The sequence below is a fragment of the Ornithorhynchus anatinus genome, chromosome 16 (genome assembly GCF_004115215.2).
Source record: "Ornithorhynchus anatinus isolate Pmale09 chromosome 16, mOrnAna1.pri.v4, whole genome shotgun sequence".
NCBI lineage: Eukaryota > Metazoa > Chordata > Mammalia > Monotremata > Ornithorhynchidae > Ornithorhynchus > Ornithorhynchus anatinus.
The window spans coordinates 5,398,314-5,420,703 of record NC_041743.1 but is presented as its reverse complement, the minus strand read 5'-3'; the positions used below and the strand labels follow the sequence as shown (position 1 = coordinate 5,420,703).

The 22,390-nt window shown below is 43.4% G+C and overlaps 1 protein-coding gene across 7 annotated transcripts in view; it reads right to left on the bottom strand.

Moving 5' to 3' along the window:
* DNM3 (dynamin 3) overlaps nt 1-22,390 on the bottom strand; it is a 328,780-nt gene that overhangs the window by 115,323 nt on the left and 191,067 nt on the right. The gene's annotated exons all lie outside the window — the stretch shown is intronic.

The following is a 22,390-nucleotide window of genomic DNA, read 5'->3' as shown; positions in this document are numbered from 1 at the left end:
TATGAGCTTAAATTGCACGATTTTAATATGTCCAAAACATGATCAAATAACTGAGGGCACCCTAAGAAGCAAAACCTAAGAAGTTTATTAATAATTTGGCATATGCAGTTTGAAGGCAAACATGAAGTCCACTTACCAAACTTCAGAAAAGGTGCTTATTATAATTAAGACAGGGGACTTTAAAAATATATTGTTTGAAATATATTGTCGATACAGATATTTACTTATGGCCTAGTGGATAGAGCACAGGAGTGGTAGTCAGAAGGATCTGGGTTCTAATCCCTGCTCCACCATTGCCTGCTGGGTTACCTTAGGCAAGTCATTTCACTTCTCCGTGCCTCAATTCCCTCATCTGTAAAATGGGGATTAAGAGTTTGCGCCCCATGTGAGACATGGACTGAGACCAACCTGATTATTCTATATCTACCCTATTGCTTAAAACAATGCCTGGCCCATAGTAAGTGCTTAACAAATACCATAAAAAAATTTTAAAAAGACTGGAGCAAGAGGAAGACCAGTGTCCCTTCTCCCTCCTCCACTGTACAGCCATTCACCCCAGTAAATGTTTTATGCGCCTTGCAATTCTGGTGAACATCTCGCTCCAAAGCAGGCTTGCATTTCATATGGTGGAATATGTCATCTAGATTTTCCACCCACTGAGTTATCATTCTTTTTATTACTGTGTTTATCGAGCCTTCTTGACCACGGTGAGCGTGAGATCAAGCATCTGCTGGAGACCGTGCATAATCAACATGGAGCATAGATCAATGACGAGAGGCACTCTGATGGGGGAAAAAGTGAGCTGCCAGTGCACCCAGCTGCTGGCAAAAGCCCGACTTGGCCAGGGGAAGGGGTAGTGATGGGTGGTGAAAACCGAAGACCTGGAAGGAGCAGCTTGACTGTAGAATGAAGTCCAGTGGTCCTAATAATAATTGTGGTATTTGTTAAGCGCTTACTATGTGCCATGCGCTGTTCTAAACTCTGGGGTCGATAGAAGGTAATCAGGTTGTCCCACATGGGGCTTACAGTCTTAATCCCTATTTTCCAGATAAGGTAACTGAGGCACAGAAAAGTTAAGTGACCTTCCCAAGGTCACACAACAGGTAAGTGAGAGAAGGGGTTGAATTACCCCTGACTTTAGTCTCTGCTCAAAGTGTTAATAAATAGAGGACTGGACTAAAAGCGGTAAGAAGTAAAGAAGCAAGAGATCTGGATAATTCATGAATTTGACAATCAACCTCTGAATAATTTAAAATTGGCTGTAAAGCCTGTTGCTCTGCAGATGTTATTGCAATCCAACAGCGAAAATGCTACATCCAAGATTCAAGATTCTCTGTACCCCACCCTTTGGGCTGTAATTAAGGCTCAGCTCTCTATGCACTTGCACACAGAAATGTGAAAAATTCGACACATGGTAAGGAAGGACCCCCAAAACAACTGAAGGGTAAAAGGAGGGAAACCCTACTAAAATCTCTAAATACATTTGTTTTTTTTTTTAAAAAAAATGTAGAAAAAGATCCATGAGAAACTCAGAACTCTGTCAAGTCTTCCCTAGAGCAGAGGGAAAAAGGAAATGCTGACTAGAAACAAAGGCGTGTTCGTCATCCCTCCTCCCTCGCGCTCCCAGAGATTGATGACAGTGTGGTTTCCAGGAAATACATTAAGGAACAGGGTTTAGGAGAGACTGTCGGCCCTGGAGGAGATGGGAGAACTCCAGAAGAAAACTCTATTTACCGCTTGACAAACAGGATGCTACAGAATTGTTGTGACCCTTCAGAGGCGAACGACAGACTCCGAGGGGTGTCTTAGTACAGCGGGTTAGGGAAGGAGTGAGTTAATAGAGCACAGCACCAAGGGCGGACTCAGCGGTGCTTGGATTTCAGAATGGAGCATTTTCATCATTTGGCTAAATCTCCCTTGGGGAAAAAAATCAGGAAATTCTCCCAATACTGCCTACCTGTTCAAACAAGAATCAAATAAAGGCAATGAACTTTAAATGGAATAAGACCAAGAGCAGATCATGGAAACGCATTTGCTCACTACTCATTTTTCTTCTATCCTCAGAGGAGCTGAGATCCAAATCTCCCTAAATTTGCTGCCTCCAGATTGCAGTTCTAGCCAGTTTTCAAGGAGAAATGCTAGAGAAAATTCTTGCTCTAAGCTTTTATTTTCAAACAACTTTAAATGCTATGAAAAAAACTATGTCTCTAACACTTCTCTTAATCAGTGGTATTTATAAAGGACTTTCTGTATGGAGAACACTATATTAAGTGCTTATTTGTGTGTGTGTGGTATTTGTAAAGTGCTTACTAAGTGCCAGGCATTGTTTTAAGCACCGGGATAGATACAATCAATTTGGACACAGTACGTATCCCACCTGAGGCTCATCATCTTAATCCCCATTTTACAGATGAGGTAACTGAGGCCCAGAGAAATGAAATGACTTGCCCAAGGTCACACAGCAGACAGGCGATGGTGCCGGAACTAGAACCCAAATCCTTCTGACTCCCAGGCCCGTGCTCTATCCATTAGGCAACACTGATTCTCTTGGGAGGGTACAACGGAGTTGGTAGACATGTTCCCCGCCCACGTTAAGCTTACTTAATCAACTATAACTGAGAGAGAGATATCTGGAAAAGACTTCTCTCCCTATAAACCTCAGACACTTTTTACCTACTCATTCTTTTATTTATATCATACGGCAATATGACATAAATAAAGGCAGATAGGAAGAATTGCAATAATTTAATAGTTGGCAAAACTTCTTCCATTCTTTTTGATTCAAACCTGCAAGTCCCCTCATCAAAGCACAACTACTACTGGCTTCTTTTCATCCTGACACACAGGCAGTATCTTAAAATGGCAGAAGCTATTTTAAAAGGCATTTTTTGAAGAATATTCTGTTTTTTTCTACATTAATATTAGTACTAATACCATACCTGAGTCTGCACAGGACAATTACCAAGATAACAGTAGTGGAGACAGGATTCATACCTTTGGTTTGAAATTCTACCATTTCCAACCTTCTATCCGCTCTGAGATGGCCTAAACTAAGCATGTTTACCAGACTGACAGATAGCAATTTAGCTTTTCCAGCCTCCATCTTTGCTCTCCAGGGAATCCTCTGGGCAGGATGGTTCTGGTGGGAAGGTGAGCAGGACCCCTGGGCAATAGCTGTTCAACAAAATGACTCCCACGCCAGTCAGGAAGAAAATTTACTCTGAAGTGTATACTAAATTATTCAAGCCCTAAAGTGCAGAAATCAGAATTAAATGTACTAATCAAATACCTCTAATTTGTGAGATAGCTTCAAGCTCTCAGAGAAGAAGGCCAATTCTGTGCAACTGTTTCCAACTTAACTCAGTTTGTCTTCGCGGATACAGTTAAAGTGGCCCCTGTTGTCCGGAAAATCTCTTAGGTTTCTGCCCTTCAGAAAGAAGGTTGCCTTATCTCTTTTCGCCCTTTCATATTTCCTGGAAATTTTTTTTTCCACTCCCATATACCTCTTAATCTTTCTGTCTCTGCTAGTGTTTAACTTGCATGTGTTATTTTAACTCTGTATGGAAGTTCAGGGAAGAGATTATATGAAAGGTGCTAGACAGACGAAAGTTGCACTGAGTCACGGCTGCCAGCTGCTCAAACAACACCCCATGGAGCCGCTCTGAGATTTCCCTTGGGATTTGGAACAGCAGATGACTTCCTATACCGGCAAGCCAGTCTTCAAGTCCATCAGGGTAAGCATCAGCGTTTAACCTTCTGACGATTCCTCTCACTATCGAGAACATTGCTTGGCTTTGTTTGAGGTACGTTAATCACTCACGGGAGCAAAAGAAGAGAATTGAAATTCAACATCTTAGTAGATTCAGAGAAAGATGGCCTGTTCTTCCAAGAATTGCATTTTCACTATGTGTCATGGCTAGAATGTGATGGTCATTTCTTTGTATTGACAAGACATTCTTCAGGCAGCAGGCTATTGCATTGGCTCATGTAATTCAGAAAAGGCTCTTGACCCTCCACCTTCTCCTCAGCCTGGGAGATTTTATGAAAGGAGCTGTCTAGGTGTTCCTGGGATCTCTTCCAAGGCTTGAGGTCCTGGGGCAACCAAGACTGAGATCTCCATTGGGATTGGAGATGAAAAATAGTGTGGACAGAACATGGGGCTGGGATTCAGAAGGAACTCGGTTCTGATCCCGGCTCCCCTACTTGTCTGCTGCATGACTTTGTTCAAGTCATTTCACTTCCCTGGGCCTCAGTTACCTCATCTGCTAAAACTGGGAGCCCCATGTGGGGCAGGGATTGTGCCCAAATTTATTACCTTATATCCACCCCAGCACTCAGTACAGTGCCAGGCACACGGTAATTAACAAATACCCTACCCCCCGCCTCAAAAAAAAAGGCTCTAAGAGTAGCCAACAGTTCATGGATGCCTCTTTTATTTTAATGGTATTTGTTAAGTGCTTACTATACGCCAGGCACTTTTTTATATTATTTTTTACGTACTTACTTCGTGTCAAGAACTTTTCTGAGCACTGGGGTAAATACAAGTTAATCAGTGGCTCACAGTCTAAGTAAGAGTGGGGGACAGACATTTAATTCCCATTTTACAGTTGGGGAAACTGAGGCACAGAAAAGTTAGGTGACTTGTCCAAGATCACACTGCAGAGAAGCTGGCGCGTTAGGGATTAGAACCTAGGTCCTCTGACTCCCAGGCCCATGCTCTTTCCAGTAGGCCACGCTGCTTCCCCGTGCCTTCTTAAATCAGGATTATTGTTTCATTATTGACCGAATTTTATACAAATTATGTGTCACTGTTCAAACTTGATACAGCCAATCACTGTGGAGGGCCAGCAGGAGAATCATGGGATGCTAAGTAGAGGAACAATGTTGAAACTGATCTAGATTTTGAAAAGTGTGTTTGTTAGCAGTTTAGATACATTTTGTCCTGGAGGGGATTTCCAAATCACTGAACATAAATCATGGAGTTATCTTTCAGGCCTCCATTTGGCAAGTTGATTTGGGTGTCTCCCTCTGTGTCAGGGCACATATGATCTATACCAACTCAATTCAAATGTTGATTTGAGCCCAGTCCCTTTTGTTTCTCTCTGGTGGGGGAAAATCAGGCTCTGCTCATTTGATGCCGGAATCAACGGAGGGCCTCTCTCGCCTCCCGCTTTGATTATGCTGGGACCTCAGATGGCATAAGTAAATTCAGAACCTTCCCCTTTAGAAGCAGTGTCAGAAATTATAAAAAAGCATTCACATCACAAGTGTTCGAGCCACTCTAATGCTGGGGAGTTACTAACACTCTACTCCCACATAAGAAGAAAAAATTAGAAGCTGGTTTGGGCTGTGGAACAGACATGTTTAACAAGAGAAAAACAAAGATGTACTTAGGGGTTGTTGTTCTGACCAACAATGGCGCCGACAAACAAATTCGCAACCACTCCAACTAAATAGAACATCAGCAAAACTCTAAATATTCAAACCCTGTCAAACAGAATAAATCGGAAGGCAACGGACCTGGAGACACGAACACCATTCACCGTTAAAGAGCCAGTGAACAGCAAACCTTATACATAGATGATGAGAATAATAATGATAATAATAATGGTATTTGTTAAGCGCTTACTATATGCCAAGCCCTGTTCTAAGCGCTGGAGTAGATACGAGGTAATCAGGTTGTCCCACGTGGAGCTCAAAGTCTTAATCCCCATTTTACAGCTGAGGTCACTGAGGCACAGAGAAATGAAGTGGCTTGCCCAAGGTCACACAGATGAATTTTCGTGCCAGGTTTTCCTTCCCTAATGTTGATTTCCAGTTTTACTGCTATCAGAATGGGTCTAGATGAACTTATCTGGACCCATCATTTGTCCTCATCCACATTCTCCTTCCATTGTGGTCTTTCAAGACGTTTTTGAATAGTCCAAGGAGGATCAACCTTAATAGCCAGCCCAACCTCAAATAGCCTGAGGGAAGGTACCACCTTTTCACTTTGGTGAGAACCTCATCTCACTTGTTCAATCCCATAGATAGTCAGTCACCCTAGATAGAACCAATCCATTCCAGTCAGGAGGAACCCAAAAGACAATCTGAAAGCTTTTAGGACAGACTAAGCCAGCAGCCTAGAGAAGCTTAAAGGCAAGGTTAGATAATGTTTGCAGGAGAAGGGGGTGGTCCACAGTAACAAAGGCGTCTCGGAGGTCGAGGAGAATTAGGATGGAGTAGAGGCCACTGCATTTGACAAAAATGAGATCATCGGTGACCTTCGAGAGGGCAGTTTCAGTGGGGTGGAGGGGGCGAAAGCCAGATTGGAGGGGGTCAACAAGAGAAGTGGAGAAGAGGAAGTAGAGGCAGTGAGTGTAGATGACTCGCTGCAGGAATTTGGAGAGGAACAGTAGGAGGGAGATGGGGCAGTAACTGGGAAGGAGACATGGGGTCAAGGGAGGGATTGTTTAGGATAAGGGATAAGTGAGCATGTTTGAAAGAAGGGGGAAGAAGCCACTAGAGAGTGAATAGTTGAAAGTGCAAGTCAGAGAGGGAAGAAAGGAGGGGGCCAGGGCTTAGTTCAGTGCTTGGCACACACTAAACGCTTAACAAATCCCACAATCATTATTATTATTAGCAGTTGCTGCCTACTTTAGGATATTGGCAGATGTTGCATGTTGTTCTAGGCTCCCAAGAGTTCAGATTACCTAATGGGTAAAATCTAAGTTGCTGCATATAATCTATAAAAATTGGGTTGATTTGGACCAGGCACATGAGAACCTAAGTATCCCTTATTCCTCCTCCTCTCATGTTGCCACCCTGCGCTATCATCATCATTATCAATAGTATTTGAGAACTTAGTTTGTGTCAATTGTCAATTTCTGTGTACTTCTGCATATTCCTTAAACTTGTATGGACAACACCTGCCCTCAAGGGGCTTACAAGGAGAAGGAGTGTGGCCTAGTGGGAAGAGCATGGGTCTCAGAGTCAGAAGGAATGGGGTTCTAATGCCCACCCTGCTCTCATCTGCTTTGTAACTTTGGGCGAGTCACTTAACTTCTGTGTGCCTCGGTTTCCTCAACTGTAAAATGGGGATTAAATACCTCTTCTCCCTCCTCCTTAGACTGTGAGTGCTATGTGGGCCAGGGATTGTGTCTGAACTAATTAACTTGTACTTACCCCAGCTCTTAGAACAGTATACAACACGTAGTAAGCACTCAACCATACCATAAAAAAGGAGGCGAGGGATATGGTTGACGAAGTTGAGGAGAGATGTTCTAGGCATGAGGAGGGAGGATTAGCTTGAACTACTAGTCGGAAATGGGAGAGCTGAGTGCGAGATGGTTAGAAGACTCCTTTGGGAGGAGTGGAAAGCATGGGCTAAGCTATAGGTTGTGATGGACAACCTGGAAATCAATCTTCGGGAGCTTCTATTTTATGCAGCAGGGAATTTTTGGAAGATCTCTGAGGAGGAGAGAAATGTGCTCAGCTCAGCATTTTATAAGGATGATTCATATGGCTGTATGCGAGAAAGACCAAAGAGGGCAAAAGGCTAGAGGTGGGAACGCTAGAAAGGAGGATGTTAAAATAATAAGGCTAAGAGACCTCACTGCCTTTCCTCAGAATATCTGCAACCTTCGACTTCCAATCATATGCTCTATTTCATTCAGTCAGTCAACTGTATTTATTGAGCGCTTACTGTGTGCAAAGCACTGTACTAAGAGCTTGGGAGAGTACAAAATAACAATTAACCGACACATTCCCACAACAAACTCTTCTCTCATTTGCAGGGAGAAGCAAGACAGTAGAGCAGATAAACCCCTAGACTGTAAGCTCGTTGTGGGTGGGGAATGTGTCTATCGTAGTATCGTACTCTCCCAAGTGCTTAGCACAATAAGCGCTCAATAAATACGATCGAATGAATGAATAAACCTACCGCAAGCTAAGAGAGGCTTTTTTGTATGGAAGGTGATGCATGGAGGAGTAGAAAGATGAGAAGGGCAAGCAGAGGACAACGTGGAAGCTGGGGTTCCACAGGGCAAGCATGTGTTCGAGGGAGCAGCATGGTCGAGTGGAAAGAGCGCGGGCCTCGGAGTCAGAAGACCTGGGTTCTAATTCCAGATCCGCCACTTGATTGACTGACTGAATAACAGGAGTACTAGGGGCAGCTTTGCTCCCTTTCAAACTCCAAAATTTAGGTCCTTGCCCTAATGAGATTTTTTGATGCCTGAAATTGTTATGGGATCATTTCCACTTTTGAAAGGGTCACTAATAGGCCACCCAGTTGCCATTTCCGCATTTTGAGCATCTCCAATACAGCATCTCAAGATCTCAAATTGCTGATGGTGGTGCGAATAAGACTTTCTAATTATGAAGCCAGGTTTACTCCGGATTTGGAATCTGAGCTTGGGCAAAGGCCCCAGTCCCCCTGAGGACTGCTTTGGTTGCTGGAAGCATTAAAAAAGAAAATTTCTGAATTATCCTCTCTTTCTAATGTTCCCTTCCCATTCTTTCTCTGAATTTGTTAGACTGTCACACATTATAACTCTGCTGATCGAGGAAATGAAAAAAATATTTCTCTTTGCCCAAGGGTTCCAAACTCCTCCATTAAATAGAATATCTGCTCTTCTCCAAGTTGACCTCAACTGACTTCTCTGAATCACTTTAACCTTCTGAATTCAGAAGACGGCAAGATACGAATTCAGCTGTGACATCTGGTGAATTGGAGATTCTTGATTGGCCATGGTCTCCCTACTATAGCCTCTACCGTGCATGAGGATGCCAGAGTTTTTCCACAAAAAGAAGAATTTTTCATCAACGGCAGATTCTGTAGCCACTAGGTTTCACACTGAATCATTGGATGCATCGGTCTGTTGTCACATCTCCTAGGCAAAACCCATGCTGGGGAAGCCAAAGATGCTAATTTTTAGTTTGGAGTTTTTGCTAGCCTTTTTAGCGGGGTTAAAGTTTTAGAAGGGAAAACAATGAATTTTCTAAAGTAATTACGTTTCTGGCTGGAAAAGCCTCTGTGGAACCACCCTCCAAGTTGCTAGACTAGCCATGAGTTCCGGAAACTTGAACTTATGTAAAACCTGGGACTGAATTTCACGATTTTGCCCAGGTTTCCTCATTCTGAGTGCTTGGTTCCCTTGAAAAGGGAGAAGAGCGAAAAGATTTTTGGATCTGGAGGATAAATGCCTCCATTTTTTCCACTCTTTGGTTCCCTTTTGGAAATCACTCATATCAATTTCCTTTTTGACATGCAGTAGCAAGGTTTTCTGAGAGAAGTGCCTGGGTAATGGGAAGAGAGGAGAGTAGCTGCTCAAGATTTCTCAGAGTGATGCTTTTCAAACCCAGAATTCCATCCCAGGAAAGAAGAACTGTGGTTCTGGTTCCACTGATGGAGGCAATATGTAGGGTGGGTCTTTGGCATGGGTACGGGCTTGGCTCAGGCAACCTCTTAGCCCTAGAGAACTAGCTTCGAGTCTCCAGTAGGAGGGGATGGAAGACCATTATGCCTAACTGGGAAAGCTATCTGAAGAGGAAATTAACAGTCTGTCACCGTTTCTTTTAACGATGCGCTATCCCTTTTCATCCCACTTAGAATCTCCCATAATTCCTCCACATTTTATTACGGTAAAATTAGGGTTCTAGAGTTTCTATTTTGCGTTTCCTTTTCATCTGAAACAAAGATGCATTCACATTTAGAGTTGGGATTCATATGTTGTGATGACTGAGGCTTAGACATCTCTCTTAATCATACCCACCTGGACCATATACATTGGAAAATGTTTCCATTTTCCCCAGAGTTGACCTGTGTCTAAGTGGATATGGATGTATATGTGCCCACACAGACACACACTTTTCCTCTTCATCTTAGTTGTACTGCCTGTGTGTTACTTAGGGATTTGTCCTTGTCATATTGCTTTGGCTGATGCTTTGTCCAGAATTAACTGGACATCTTTGAGATGGCTTTCCTGGTTTTCCATCACTGACTCATATTTAGCTTGCATTTATATTTGCGCATGCACATGCTGTTACAGAGGTGGGTGCCTCTTCTTCCAAAGAGCCCCTAGTTCATGATCCCAGTTTCCATGCAGTATCAGTGACAGGGAGAGAGAGAGAGAGAGAGAGAGAGAGAGAGAGAGAGAGAGAGAGAGAGAGAGAGAGAGAGAGAGTATGTGTGTGTAGGCTAATCTGGGATGACTAGCATTTTGAAAACCTCAAGTAAATATTCAAAATGGCCATTAGAAATTTGAACTAAAACACTTCTAAATTGGTAAAATTAACTTAGGTTCAAGAGTTGTTCTTGGAACAGTGCTCAGCGCTTAGAACAGTGCTCAGTGCTTAAAACAGTGCTGGGCACATAGTGAGCGCTTTACAAACACCGTCATCATTTAAGGAGGAAAAGCAAACTTTATAAATAAAATACGGGTCAAAATGGGCTTTAAAGAAGTATAACAGGGAAAGGTTTGGGGAAAGGATGGGGAAAGTATTTATGCTTGGTCAATCAATCAATCAATGATATTTATTAAGTACTTACTATGTGCAGAGCACTGTACTAAGTGCTTGGGAGAGTGCAAAACAGTAGAGTTGGTAGACAGGATCCCTGCTCTCAAGGAGCTTTCAGTTCAGTGAGGCCAAGTTCCATCTGCTATTGTGCCCCATTTCCTTCCTTTCTTCCCCAGCTGCCACTGATTTCCTCTCCCCCTCTTCCTAACCACCAATCACTCACTTCTGGTGGCTTTAGGCTGGAATGGAGGGTAAGGGATTAATGGGAACTGTGGCACCCACTTCCTTTCAATCTTTTGCCAGTCCTATTCTTTCTCCACTACAGAGAATCCATCAAGTCACTCTGCATCTTCTCCATTTCTTTTTAACAGTATAGTTAAACTCTGTGCCAGTGCTGGGGTAGATACAAGTTAATCACGTTGGACACAGTCCATGTCCCATATGGGGCTCACAGTGTTAATCCCCATTTTACAGATGAGGAAGCTGAGGCACAGAGAAGTGAAGGGACTTGCCAAAGTCACACGGCAGACTAGTGGCGGAGCTGGAATTAGAAGCAGGTCCTTCTGACTCCTAGGCCCCTGCTCTATCCACTAGACCATTCTGCTTCTCCTGCCATCCTTTGAACTTGGTGGCCTTCCCAGGAAAGCCAGTTTCATGGGAACGAATTGAATCTGTTCATCTAAGGGCCCTATCTAAGACTTGCTTATCCTTTCTATCTAGGATAAGCAATCCGAATGAGTAGTAGCGTTAAGAGAAAGCATAATAATGGGACAGTGAACAATTAGATAATCCTCTCTCTAAACTTAACAGCCCTCTCTCCTGCAACTCTCTTCAGTTGAGGGGCGTATAACTGGGGAGCATAATGAAGAACTTGGGATAAGTCCAGAGGAGAGAAACAAAAGTGATTAAAACTTTGGGAGAGACACCCTGGGAGAAAATATTCAAAGAAAGAATTGGGTTTATTTAGCCTAGAAGGCTCAGGGTGGGGTGGGAATAAAAAAAAAAACTGTCTTCCAAGAACAAAGGCAGATTATATAAATGACAGGAAGCCACTGCTCTTGGGTGCCTCTGAGGACAGAGCAAGAAGAAATGGATTTCAATTGTTGTAGGAGGGGCTTAGATTAGCTATTTTGGGTAACTTCTTGTAAGAATCAGGAATATACTTTGGATTTTCCTTTTCTGTAGGGTGTAAACAAATGAGTAAAGTTCCTTTTATAGGTGGTTCTATAGTGATTGGGCTTCATTGTGAATAGTCTGAAGGAAACCTTCCTTTCCACAGATGTCCATGACTTTTTTGAATTTGTTGACACTGCAGTTCTGCTCTCCCAAAGCAGGTGTAGGTGATGGACTAGGTGATCTGTTGACAGTTCTGGCAGATATATGATTCCAGGCTCTTTCCTCACCTTAAAATACAAGGCCTGACTGGATAATCCCTCCATATCCTCCATCTTCCAGCCAATTCCCTTTCTCTATCCTTGCCTGTTCCTCAAGTGTATTGCTCGGAATTTATAATAATTTCATCTCTAGAGTTCTGGAATTCCCAGTGACATACAGCAGACACAACTATGGTTAAACAGAGGAAGACTCTGCTCACCGAGGGGTTTCCCATCTGGCAGCCCTTGGACATGGAAACAGTATGAAACCTAGAAGGGTTGGGAATTGAAAGACCTTTTGAGGTTGGGAAGGGGCTCAGTGTGTGCTGCTAAAGCCATTTCAATAAGTAAGGGATGGGCTAACAAGTAAAAGAAGGGGAACTTTGGATGTAGGCTTTTTTTTAACGGTATTTAAGCGTTTACTGTACTAAGCGCTGGAGTAGACACAAGATAATCTGACTGGACACAGTCCCTCTCCCACAGTGGTTCACAGTCTTAGTCCCTATTTTACAGATGAGTAAACTGAGGCACCGAGAAGTGAAGTGACTTGCCCAAGGTCACACAATAGACGTGGCAGAGGCAAGATTAGAACGCAGGTCCTTCTGACTCCCTGGCTTGTGCTCTAACCACTAGGCGATGCTGCTTCTCAATGAAATGTAAGCAGAGAGAACTTTGGTGATGAGAAAAATGTGAACTCTTAAAGGCAAGTTTCGACTGCTTACAGAATAGAGCTCCAATGTTTTGGAAATGTCCATTGGCTTAACCATTGAAGTGTATCCCCAGGCGACTCACCAGAAGTAGAAGGAGGCTTTCCATTTCCCCGTCAGGGACTCACCCACAGAGTCTGGGTTCTCTCTCCCTCCTCCTTTCCGTGTCATTCCTGGTCCCTTCCTTAAAACAGGGAACCAGATAAGGAGTTGTTTTGGGAGCCAGTAAGGGAACAGGTGTTAGACTGCAATCTGGGCCGGGAGCGTAGCAGGGAGGTGATTCTCACCATGATTCTTGGGGTGGTCCTGGAAGCAAGTCCCCTTCCCTGTTCTTTCCCCCTAGAGGTTAGCAAAAGAGTAATTTGGCAGAAGGTCACCAGTCACCTCAAACTTGGAGGAAATTTTGGTGGGGGCAGGGAAGAAAAGTGTTCCTCTCCCCACTAGAGAACAGAGGAATGGCTGCTATTTCTCCTTCTAGCCTTGAAGGGGCCTCTACCCTCCCAAGCATGAAGCCCAAAACACTGTACAAAACCGTCTAAACATCGTTCACATAGTCAAAAGTTCTTCTGTCAATTCCCCTTACCCCTGAACCTTGAATCATCAACAGCATTGTGAACTTTGTAAAAACTCCTGACAATGAGCTCACTTTTGGACAATTTTCAGGAAGAAATCCTCCTGTAGAAATGACCACCCCTAATTTGCTGCCTCAGCATTAAAGCCCAGATTAGTCAGATAGCAGAGACTGAACAGGCAGCTCTTGAGTGGAAGTCCTTTGTCCTACTAGTACGGCTCAGTTTGTCCTCCTCCATCCATTCCTTCTCTTCTCAACCAGCTCTCCTTGACAACCCTTCTCTTAAAGGAGAACAGCAGCAGAGGTGGGACTCGGCTGTGTGTGCCAAAAGGCAGGCAGTATGCAAAGTCGGAGGGTGGCGGGGGGAGAAAGGGGGTTCAGCAAGGCTGTCCAACTGAGTCCCAACTTCTCTTTTCAGTTCTCAGCTACCTCCTAGGAAAGCAGTTCCCTAATGATTCTGGAAGCTTATTTCAGCTTTTGTTGCCGGGAAACAAAAGAGAAACCCAAATTCCAGGATAAAAAAAAAATGTACTTCCCGTTGAAGATATGAAATATTCCTGGTCCCAACTTACCTCCCCCTCATCTTCCCAAACTGATTTTGAGAAATTTTAAATATACTTTATCTTGGTACAGTACTTTTTAAAAAATAACTCTGTGAAGATTTTCTCACTATATTTGGCATCTAATGATGCAGTCTAATGCAAGAAAAGCTTTCCCATACTACATACCTTGCTCTAGGTGCTTGATATTATGAAAACTTTTCAGACACTAATCCATTTCATTTGGGTAGAGAATTCTGCAAAACACATTAAGAAGTTCACGCCTGTGGCATTGGTCATTGCAAATACTTTGGAAAGTCTCCCAGAACTGTAAGACTTTTTCCAGACATCCAAGAGGAACTCTGTTATGACAGAATGCCTGCTCTCAACTTTTCTCTCTTTTAATATAGCAGCAAGAATGCTTTGGATTAATACTTTTCGGTAGGGATTTTTTTTTTCTTAGACAGCCAACTTGCCTGGGTTATGGAAAATGCTAATAACTGCAGAGGCAGCTCTCAAGGATAGACTTGCAGTTTTCCTAATTAGCACCCGGAGAAGATTGACCGGTGCCTATGTTCTCCCAAAGAAAAGCTTTCCCATTAGAGACCTAATATCTTTACATTTGAGTGGTCTGTCTGATCCACCTCTCCTCTTCCTGAAGTTCTACTGCAAAATGCTCCTTTTCTCCACAGTGACCCTCTAGTACGAAGGTCTTATTTCATAAAGGCCTCCCAATTTTCTCTTGGGTGAAGTTTCTTAGGAGAATAGACAGATTTGCTGGAATTCCTGCAGAAATCTGGTCCTTGGTCCTGGGTCCCTCTACTTTGCTGCCTGTCCTAAGAATGTAAAGTCATGATTCAGGATTGTTTCTGTGGGCTGTGGAACCCGGCCCCTTCACCTAGATTCTCCTGACTTGGTTAGGCCATAGGTAGAAAGGAGGGGGAAGGTGCAAAACAGCATCTCCTAGGTTCCAGAAGCGGAAAAAATTATTTAGAAGTCAGATCTGGGCTCCCTTGTTCCAGTGGTATTTATTGAGCCCCCACTGACTGCAAAGTCCTGTACTGAACATTTGGAAGAGTACAACAGATAAACAACAAAAGTAAAATACACATTCCCTGTCTTTAAGGAGTTTTTACTCTAACGACATGGGCTGTTTTTTTATAGTCAATAAGTGTCCTTACCTCTGCTGCAATTTGGGCTCTTCCTTGCCTCATTCTCCAGAGGTTCCCTTAACAACTTAAACAAGCTCAAGAAACGTCAAAACTCCAGCACTACAAACTTCCTCCCTACAGATGAACCTAGAGAGGTGTCTATGGGACTCCTTAATTCCCCAGATAAATGGACAGAACTACAGATCTTCCATTCCCAGGGGCCGTAGAAATGTGCTTTCAACTCCCAACTCAACTATGCCTCTGGAATAATAATTGGCCTAAAAACTTTTGCCCAAATGGGACTGTTCAATGCTCCCTTTTTCCTTAAAAAAATCCAGCTGTTCCTCTTTTAACCAAAAACAGAAGCTTAGCAACTTAAGATGGCTTAAGCAAAAACGTCGATAAAAATAAAAATGGACTTAAATTCAAAAATGAATATGAGATGCTAAGTGGGTGTGCCCTTTTAAAGCTTTTGAATTTTTCTTTCTACTTTTTGAGGAAGGGAGTGGGGGACCTAAATAGATCCATTCAGAGAGATTCATCCATCCATTCAATCGTATTTATTGAGCGCTTACTAAGTGCAGAGCACCGTACTAAGCATTTAGCAAAGTACAATACAGCAATAAAGAGAGACAATTCCTGCCCACGATGAACTCACAGTCTAGAGGGATGCCGTATGGGGAAGAGGTGAGGGTGCTGTAGTATAAAACTAACATCTAAAAAAAAAAGATTACTGAAACATTGATGCAGCAGGGATTGTGTCTATTATATTGTTATATTGTACTCTCCCAAGTGCCCTGCACACAGTAAATATTTAATAACTTAATAGCCATGTACGTGCTGTTTGTAAACTCATTGTGAGCAGGGATTGTATCTGCTTTATTGCTATATACTACTCTCCCAAGTGCCCTGAACACAGTGAATGCTTAATAAATACAACTGGCTAACTTCACTTCTCTCTGTCTCAGTTGCCTGATCTGCAAAATGGGGATTCAATACCTGGTCATCCTCCTACTTAAACTGTGAGCCCCATGTGGGACCCGATTATCTCGTAGCTACCTCAGTGCTTAGAACAGTGCTTGACAGGTATTAAGTGCTTAACAAATATTACAATCATTACCATTATTGATACATCATTTTAGGATGATTTTTACCACTCTAAGTGGTGGAGCCAGGATTGGAAGCCAGGTCCTTTTGACTCCCACTAGGCCTGTGCTCTATCCACTAGGCCATATCCCTCTCCTACAACATATGTGTTTGCTTTTCAAAAGGGAATCAATGAATTTCCCCCGTAAGGTCATGCGGCTATTTCCTTCTTTTTAATTGCTTGTGTTATCGGTTTAGAAGTCATGGAGGAGAAGGAGAAAGAGAAGGTGATTTCCCATCCATCTCCCCATTAAACAGAAACTCCTTACCACTGGCCTTAAAGTACTCGATTAACTCTCCCACTCCCACCTCACCTCACTCATCTCCTAGGACAACCCTATTCACACACTTCACTTGTCTAACGCCAATCTACTCGCTGTACCTCGAGCTCATCAAGTTGTCACATTTGCCCACATTCTCCCACTGCCCCGGAACTACCTCATCCTTCATATACAACAGTCTACCATTCTCCCCACCTTCAAAGCCCCTCCAAAAATCACATCTTCTCTAAGCCCTCATTCGTCCTAGTTGCCCTATGCATTTGATGTGTACCCCTTAAGCACCTGATACTCATTCCACCCCAGCCCCATAACATTCATGTACATTATCCTTATACTGTGCCATTTCCCCAATATGTCATTTATTTTAATGTGTCCCTCCCCCTCTAGTCGGTAAGCTCTTTGTGGACAGGGATCACGTCTACTCAGTCACCATGTCCTTCCCTACCTTAGCTCAACTCTACAACCCAGCCCCCATAGCTCACTCCTCTAATGCCAACCTTCTCACTGTACCTTGAGCTTGTCTATCTCACCGCCGACCCCTCGCCCCCATTCTACCCCTGGCCCGGAATGCCCTCCCTCTTCATACCTAAAATACTATCACTCTCCCCATCTTCAAATCCTTATTAAAAGCACATCTCCTCCAAGAGGCCATCCATGACTAAGCCCTCATTTCCTCTTCTCCCATGCCCTTCTGTGTCACCCTTGCACTGGGATTGGCAATCTTTTTTCACCCCTCCCTCAGCCCCAAAGCATTTATGTACATATCCTTTCAGTTTATTTATATTAATGTCTGTCTCCCCCTCTAGACTGCAAGCTCACTGTGGGCAAGACACATGTCTACCAACTCTGTTATACTGTACTCTTCCAAGTGCTTAGTACAGTGCTCATCACACAGCAAGTGCTCCATAAATACGATTGATTAACAACTCTATTATATCGTACCTCCCAAGCACATAGTATACTGTTCTGCATTCACTACCACTGATTGATAACAGAAAAAGAAGGAGAGGAGCCCATGTATCTCACAATCACATCTTGAAGATGTACAATGAAATCTGGAAAATATGTCAGCCTGAAGAACCTCATTAAGGCACAATCCATAAATAGACAATAAGGAATTTGGATTTTTTTTTATCCCAGCACAACTCATCACAGGTCATGTTTACATATGACCTGCCTGCCAAACAGCCACAGTTCAAACTGAATACATCAAGCACACTATGGTTTATTTCAGTGTTTTGGGCAGTTAGATCTTGCTAGATAACGAATCGAAATCGTCGCTATTTTAACAGTGAATATACTGAATTGCATGGAAATTCGATGCCCCCAAAACCATGGCAAAAACTGGCAGAAACAGAAATTAAACCTAAATCTCAATCTAATGATCTAACCTCTTGTTCTCAGAGAAATTTTGAGGAGCAGGTTCATTCAAAATACCTCTGAAAAAGATATATGTTTACATATTTGGGATCACAATTGAGAGTGTGGAATAAAACATATCAATCGGTAGTAACAAAATACATATCATCTTTATCCTTTATCTCTCTCTCTCTCCACCTACCCAAGATTTGAATTCCGGGAGAAAGAAAAAAAATTCTCCAGTTGGCAGCCACTGGCTCAGATCTCCCTTATTTTCCCATTCTCCTCCCACCTTGGGAGAGATAACCTTGGGACCGGGTCCTGCTCACAGATGCTGTCAACTGGAGATTTTTTTCTTTATCTCAGAATTCTTCACTCTCAAACTGTATTTGGGTTTTCTGCAGTTCTAGTAATAACTGAGATGCCCCTGACACACACACCCAGAACCAGGGAACAACAAAACCAGTGCAGTTACTTATTTCTTTATCATTTTCTCTATCTGTAATCAACACCTCGAATTACCGAGGCTTTTTAAATAACCAGTGTTTTATACAGTGAAAGTGAGAGTTGCACTCAGCCATCTTATTCTAACGAGATCTAGGCAGCAGAAAGGCAGTAAGCCATTTCTCCTTTCTACATGTTCTTCTACCTGTTAGACCCAGAAAACGTTGGGGGACCTCCGGGGAAGCATTATTCTCTCAGCTCTTGGCTGCTTGGCCGGTGTGGGGCAGAGTATTTTTTATTTTTTTTTAAATGAAAACAACTTTTCTATCCCATTCCTTTACTATCTACAGGTGCCTCTTCCACTTAATACTGGGCTCTGCATACAGCAAGCGCTCAATAAATACGACTGAATGAATGAATGAATGGCAAGCTTGTGATCTGTTCGTTTCCTGTCGCCCTAGCTGGGCAGAGGACAACTCTAATTTTTTTGTTGCTGCTCCTTGCTTTGTTTTTCCATTACTTATTTTTTTGTTGTTGTTTTCCCTCCTGGTTTACACAAGAAAGTGGGAAAGAAACCTGACCCTAACTAATTGGACATATCACACTCAACCCTTGACTTAAAAAATGGCTGAGGGCCTAATGGTGAGAGTTTCTACCGGGGTCTTAGAACTACTAGGTTCTGTGACGACAGACTGCACACATTCTCCATCTTGCAATGCGTGCCAGGGGGTCCGACTGGGAAACCATGGCTGACTCGGTGCAAACCATCACTATTACTGCAAAAATAACTCAAGCGCATAGCCTTCTGGTGCTATGATATTCTTAGACTCCTATCTGAACGGTATGCTTAGCACTCTACTTTGAGAAACAGCTTGGCCTGGTGAAAAGAGCACTGCCCAGGAGTTGGGGGAGCTGGGTTCCAATTCCAACGCTGACATCCGCTTGCTGTATGACTTAGGACAAATCACTTAACTTCTTTGGGCCTCAGTTTCCTCATCTATAAAACGGGGACTCAATACCTGCTCTCCCTCTCCTTTAGAACTGCAGGCTCCATAGGGAACAGGGACCGTGTCCAATCTCCTCATGCTGTAACTACCCCAGTGCTTCGTACAGTGATTGGCACTTAGAAAACACTTAAATACCACAATCATTATTAATAATAACAACAATAATAATGTTGGTATTTGTTAAGTGCTTACTATGTGCCAAGTACTGTTCTAAGTGCTGGGGTAGATACTAGGTAATCAGGTTGTCCCATGTGGGGCTCACAGTCTTAATCCCCATTTTACAGATGAGGTAACTGAGGCATAGAGAAATGAAGTGACTTGCCCCAGGTCACACAGCTGACAAGCGGCGGAGGCGGGATTAGAATCCATGACCTCCGACTCCCAAGCCCGGGCTCTTTCCACTAAGCCACGCTGCTTCTACCCCTGTAGACTGTCAGCTGCTTACTGGCAGGGATCACTTCTACCAGTTTTGTGATACTATTCATTCATTCATTCAATAGTATTTATTGAGCACTTACTATGTGCAGAGCACTGTACTAAGCGCTTGGAATGTACAAGTCGGCAACAGATAGAGACAGTCCCTGCCCTTTGACGGGCTTACAGTCTAATCGGGGGAGACAGGCAGACAAGAACAATGGCAATAAAACATTATGATTTCCCAAGTGCTTAGTACAGAGCTGTGAACATAGTAAGCACTCAATAGATACCAGTGATTGAACTTAAACACCGGTGTCTGAGTAAATGCTCATCCCAGATGGCTAAAGGGTCAGAATAAGGGGTTCTCCTCTAGACTGTCAGCTCGTTGTGGGCAGGGAATGTGGCTACCAACTCTGTTGGACTGTACTTTCCCCAGTATTTATACAGTGCTCTGCACATGGCCAACGCTAGATAAATACAATTGATATTGTCGTAGCAAAAGTGTGCAAACGGGCCTGAGAGTCTCTTGAACAAGTCACACTCATTGATTCGGCCTCATCACTGGCAGCCTCATCTTCACGCAGAAGAATGACTCTAGCGCTGCTAGTTACCTCGGCTATCCTCAAATGAATGTAGCCCTTAAGACAACCGGATTATAAAAAGAAAACGGAGTAGTATCCAGTTGTTGGGACATTCGAGGGTTTGGAAATTTATTGTTACTTTTGAAAAGTGACAAACAAAGCAGGGAGAAGCCTGCCGGGACTTCCTGCCTTCCCCCCAGTCATCATCATTAATTCTAGTTACTGTATGCAACACATGGTACTTGGCACTGAGAGACAATGAGGGCTGTTTCAACATAAACCCCTGCCCCTCCTCTGCTCGGTGGCTTTGAATCAGAAGAGGGAACAAATGGGTTTTCGGCTTTCATCTGCTTGGGATTCGTAAGGGTACCAGCTCGTTCATTTCCCTGGTGGTCCCATCAGCGTTTGAAAGTTCCGCCGAGTGGAGGCAGGGGAAATGCTTGAGATTTTGCTGGGGGAGAAGTCTTGCTTCGTTATCGCCTTCCCTTCACCCCTCTACTTTTCCGCAGGTGCGGTCGGGGACGAGACACCTTCTTTCCATTGCTCCTCTGGGGATAATCTACCTTCCCTGTGGCAAGATCACACATATCCTACAGTGGCAGTTATGAGAAAGAACTAAAAAAGGCCTTTATCAGAATAAGATTTGAGCCAAGCGAATCTTGCTGCAGCCCTGGTTTTTCCCTATATTCCCCGTTACTAATCTGTCAGTGCCTTTGCTTTTTCTTAGTGTAATAAGGCCTTCATTGCAAGCTTGGCTCATATTTTAAGATTTCACACCATGCGAACACCGAAATATATTCAGAATGAAGCGATCTTTTGTGGTAGAGACACAGCAAGGATCCAGTTCTTACATGTCAGGACAGAAAGCATGAAAGCTTGAGCTAACTCTTTTAAACTGAGAGGATATTGGTGGGACATAGATAAAATTACTTAGCTTTCATCTCAAAGTTGGAGACAAGACATTCAGAGATTAATTTTATTTTTATTATTAGAAATACACTGTTTTCCAGTTATGCTGACAGTGATATGGGCTAGATCTTCTGATAATTTAAAAGGCGATTTAGTTAATAACTTTCCATATGTGCCGTGGTCATTTTCAATATGTGACTTCATCATCACTTATTAAATCACCTGAAAATGCAAATGCCTTCAGAAAGCCTCTTCAGAAAAAGCCCATTCTATACAACTGTATAGAATATTGTATGCAGAGTTTCATACTCTGTACACAATTAAACTGTCTCTGGATGGGTCAGTTATAAATTTTAGAGAAATCTTCTAGCAATAATGATACTGATGATTGCGGCATTTGTCAAAGTACATACCCCACGCCATGCACTGAACAAAGCACTGGGGTAGATACAAATTCCTCAGGTCAGACACAATCCCTGGCCCACATGGGGCTTGCAGTCTAAGTAGAAGAGAGAACCAGTATTAAATCCCCACTTTACACATGAGGAAACTGAGACACAGAGAAGTTTAGGTGCCTTGCCCAAGGTCACACAGCAGGCAAGCTGAAATCAGGTTGGTAGGTCAACCCCTTGAATTCTGGCCTAAATGGGTTATCAGTGGGATGGGGAGCAGTAAAATGGTGGCTGCTTTTTTGTTTTCACTGGAGGTGGCTTAGGTGGTCAACATCCCCAAGCAGGAGGCCCACCTATTCAGCTTCATCCTAGAAGAAAGGGTACTCGGCAATCCCGCCGTCTGCCGAACTCATCTCCACTAAAGCTGGTGGTACTGCGGGACTGTGTGACTGGGCTTTGGGATTTTTTTTAACCCAGTTCCTTCCTGAAACTGGGGTTGCGAAGGAGGGAGGAGGCAAATGGGAGCCTCCTTCAAATCCTAGTGGGATCTCCACTGTCTACTTGTTTTGCTTTGTTCTCTGTCTCCCCACTTCTAGACTGTGAGTCCTTTCTTGGGTAGGGATCGTCTCTGTTGCCAAATTGTACTTTCCAAGCACTTAGTACAGTGCTCTGCACACAGTAAGCGCTCAAAAAATATGAATGAATCTCCAGGGGACTCTCTCTAGCCTTCTCCCTCGGGATTTGAAATGTATCTCCTTGCTTCTCGGCAGTCCTGGTCTCTTAGGAGGTGGGAGGAAGGCTATTTTGGGTCCTTGGAAGAGGTGAAAAGGGACGGGAATGGGACCCGATCTGCTGCTCATCTTCTGAGAAGCAGCGTGGCTCAGTGGAAAGAGCACGGGCTTGGGAGTCAGAGGTCATGGGTTCGAATCCCGGCTCTGCCGCTTCTCAGCTGTGTGACTGTGGGCAAGTCACTTAACTTCTCTGTGCCTCAGTTACCTCATCTGTAAAATGGGGAT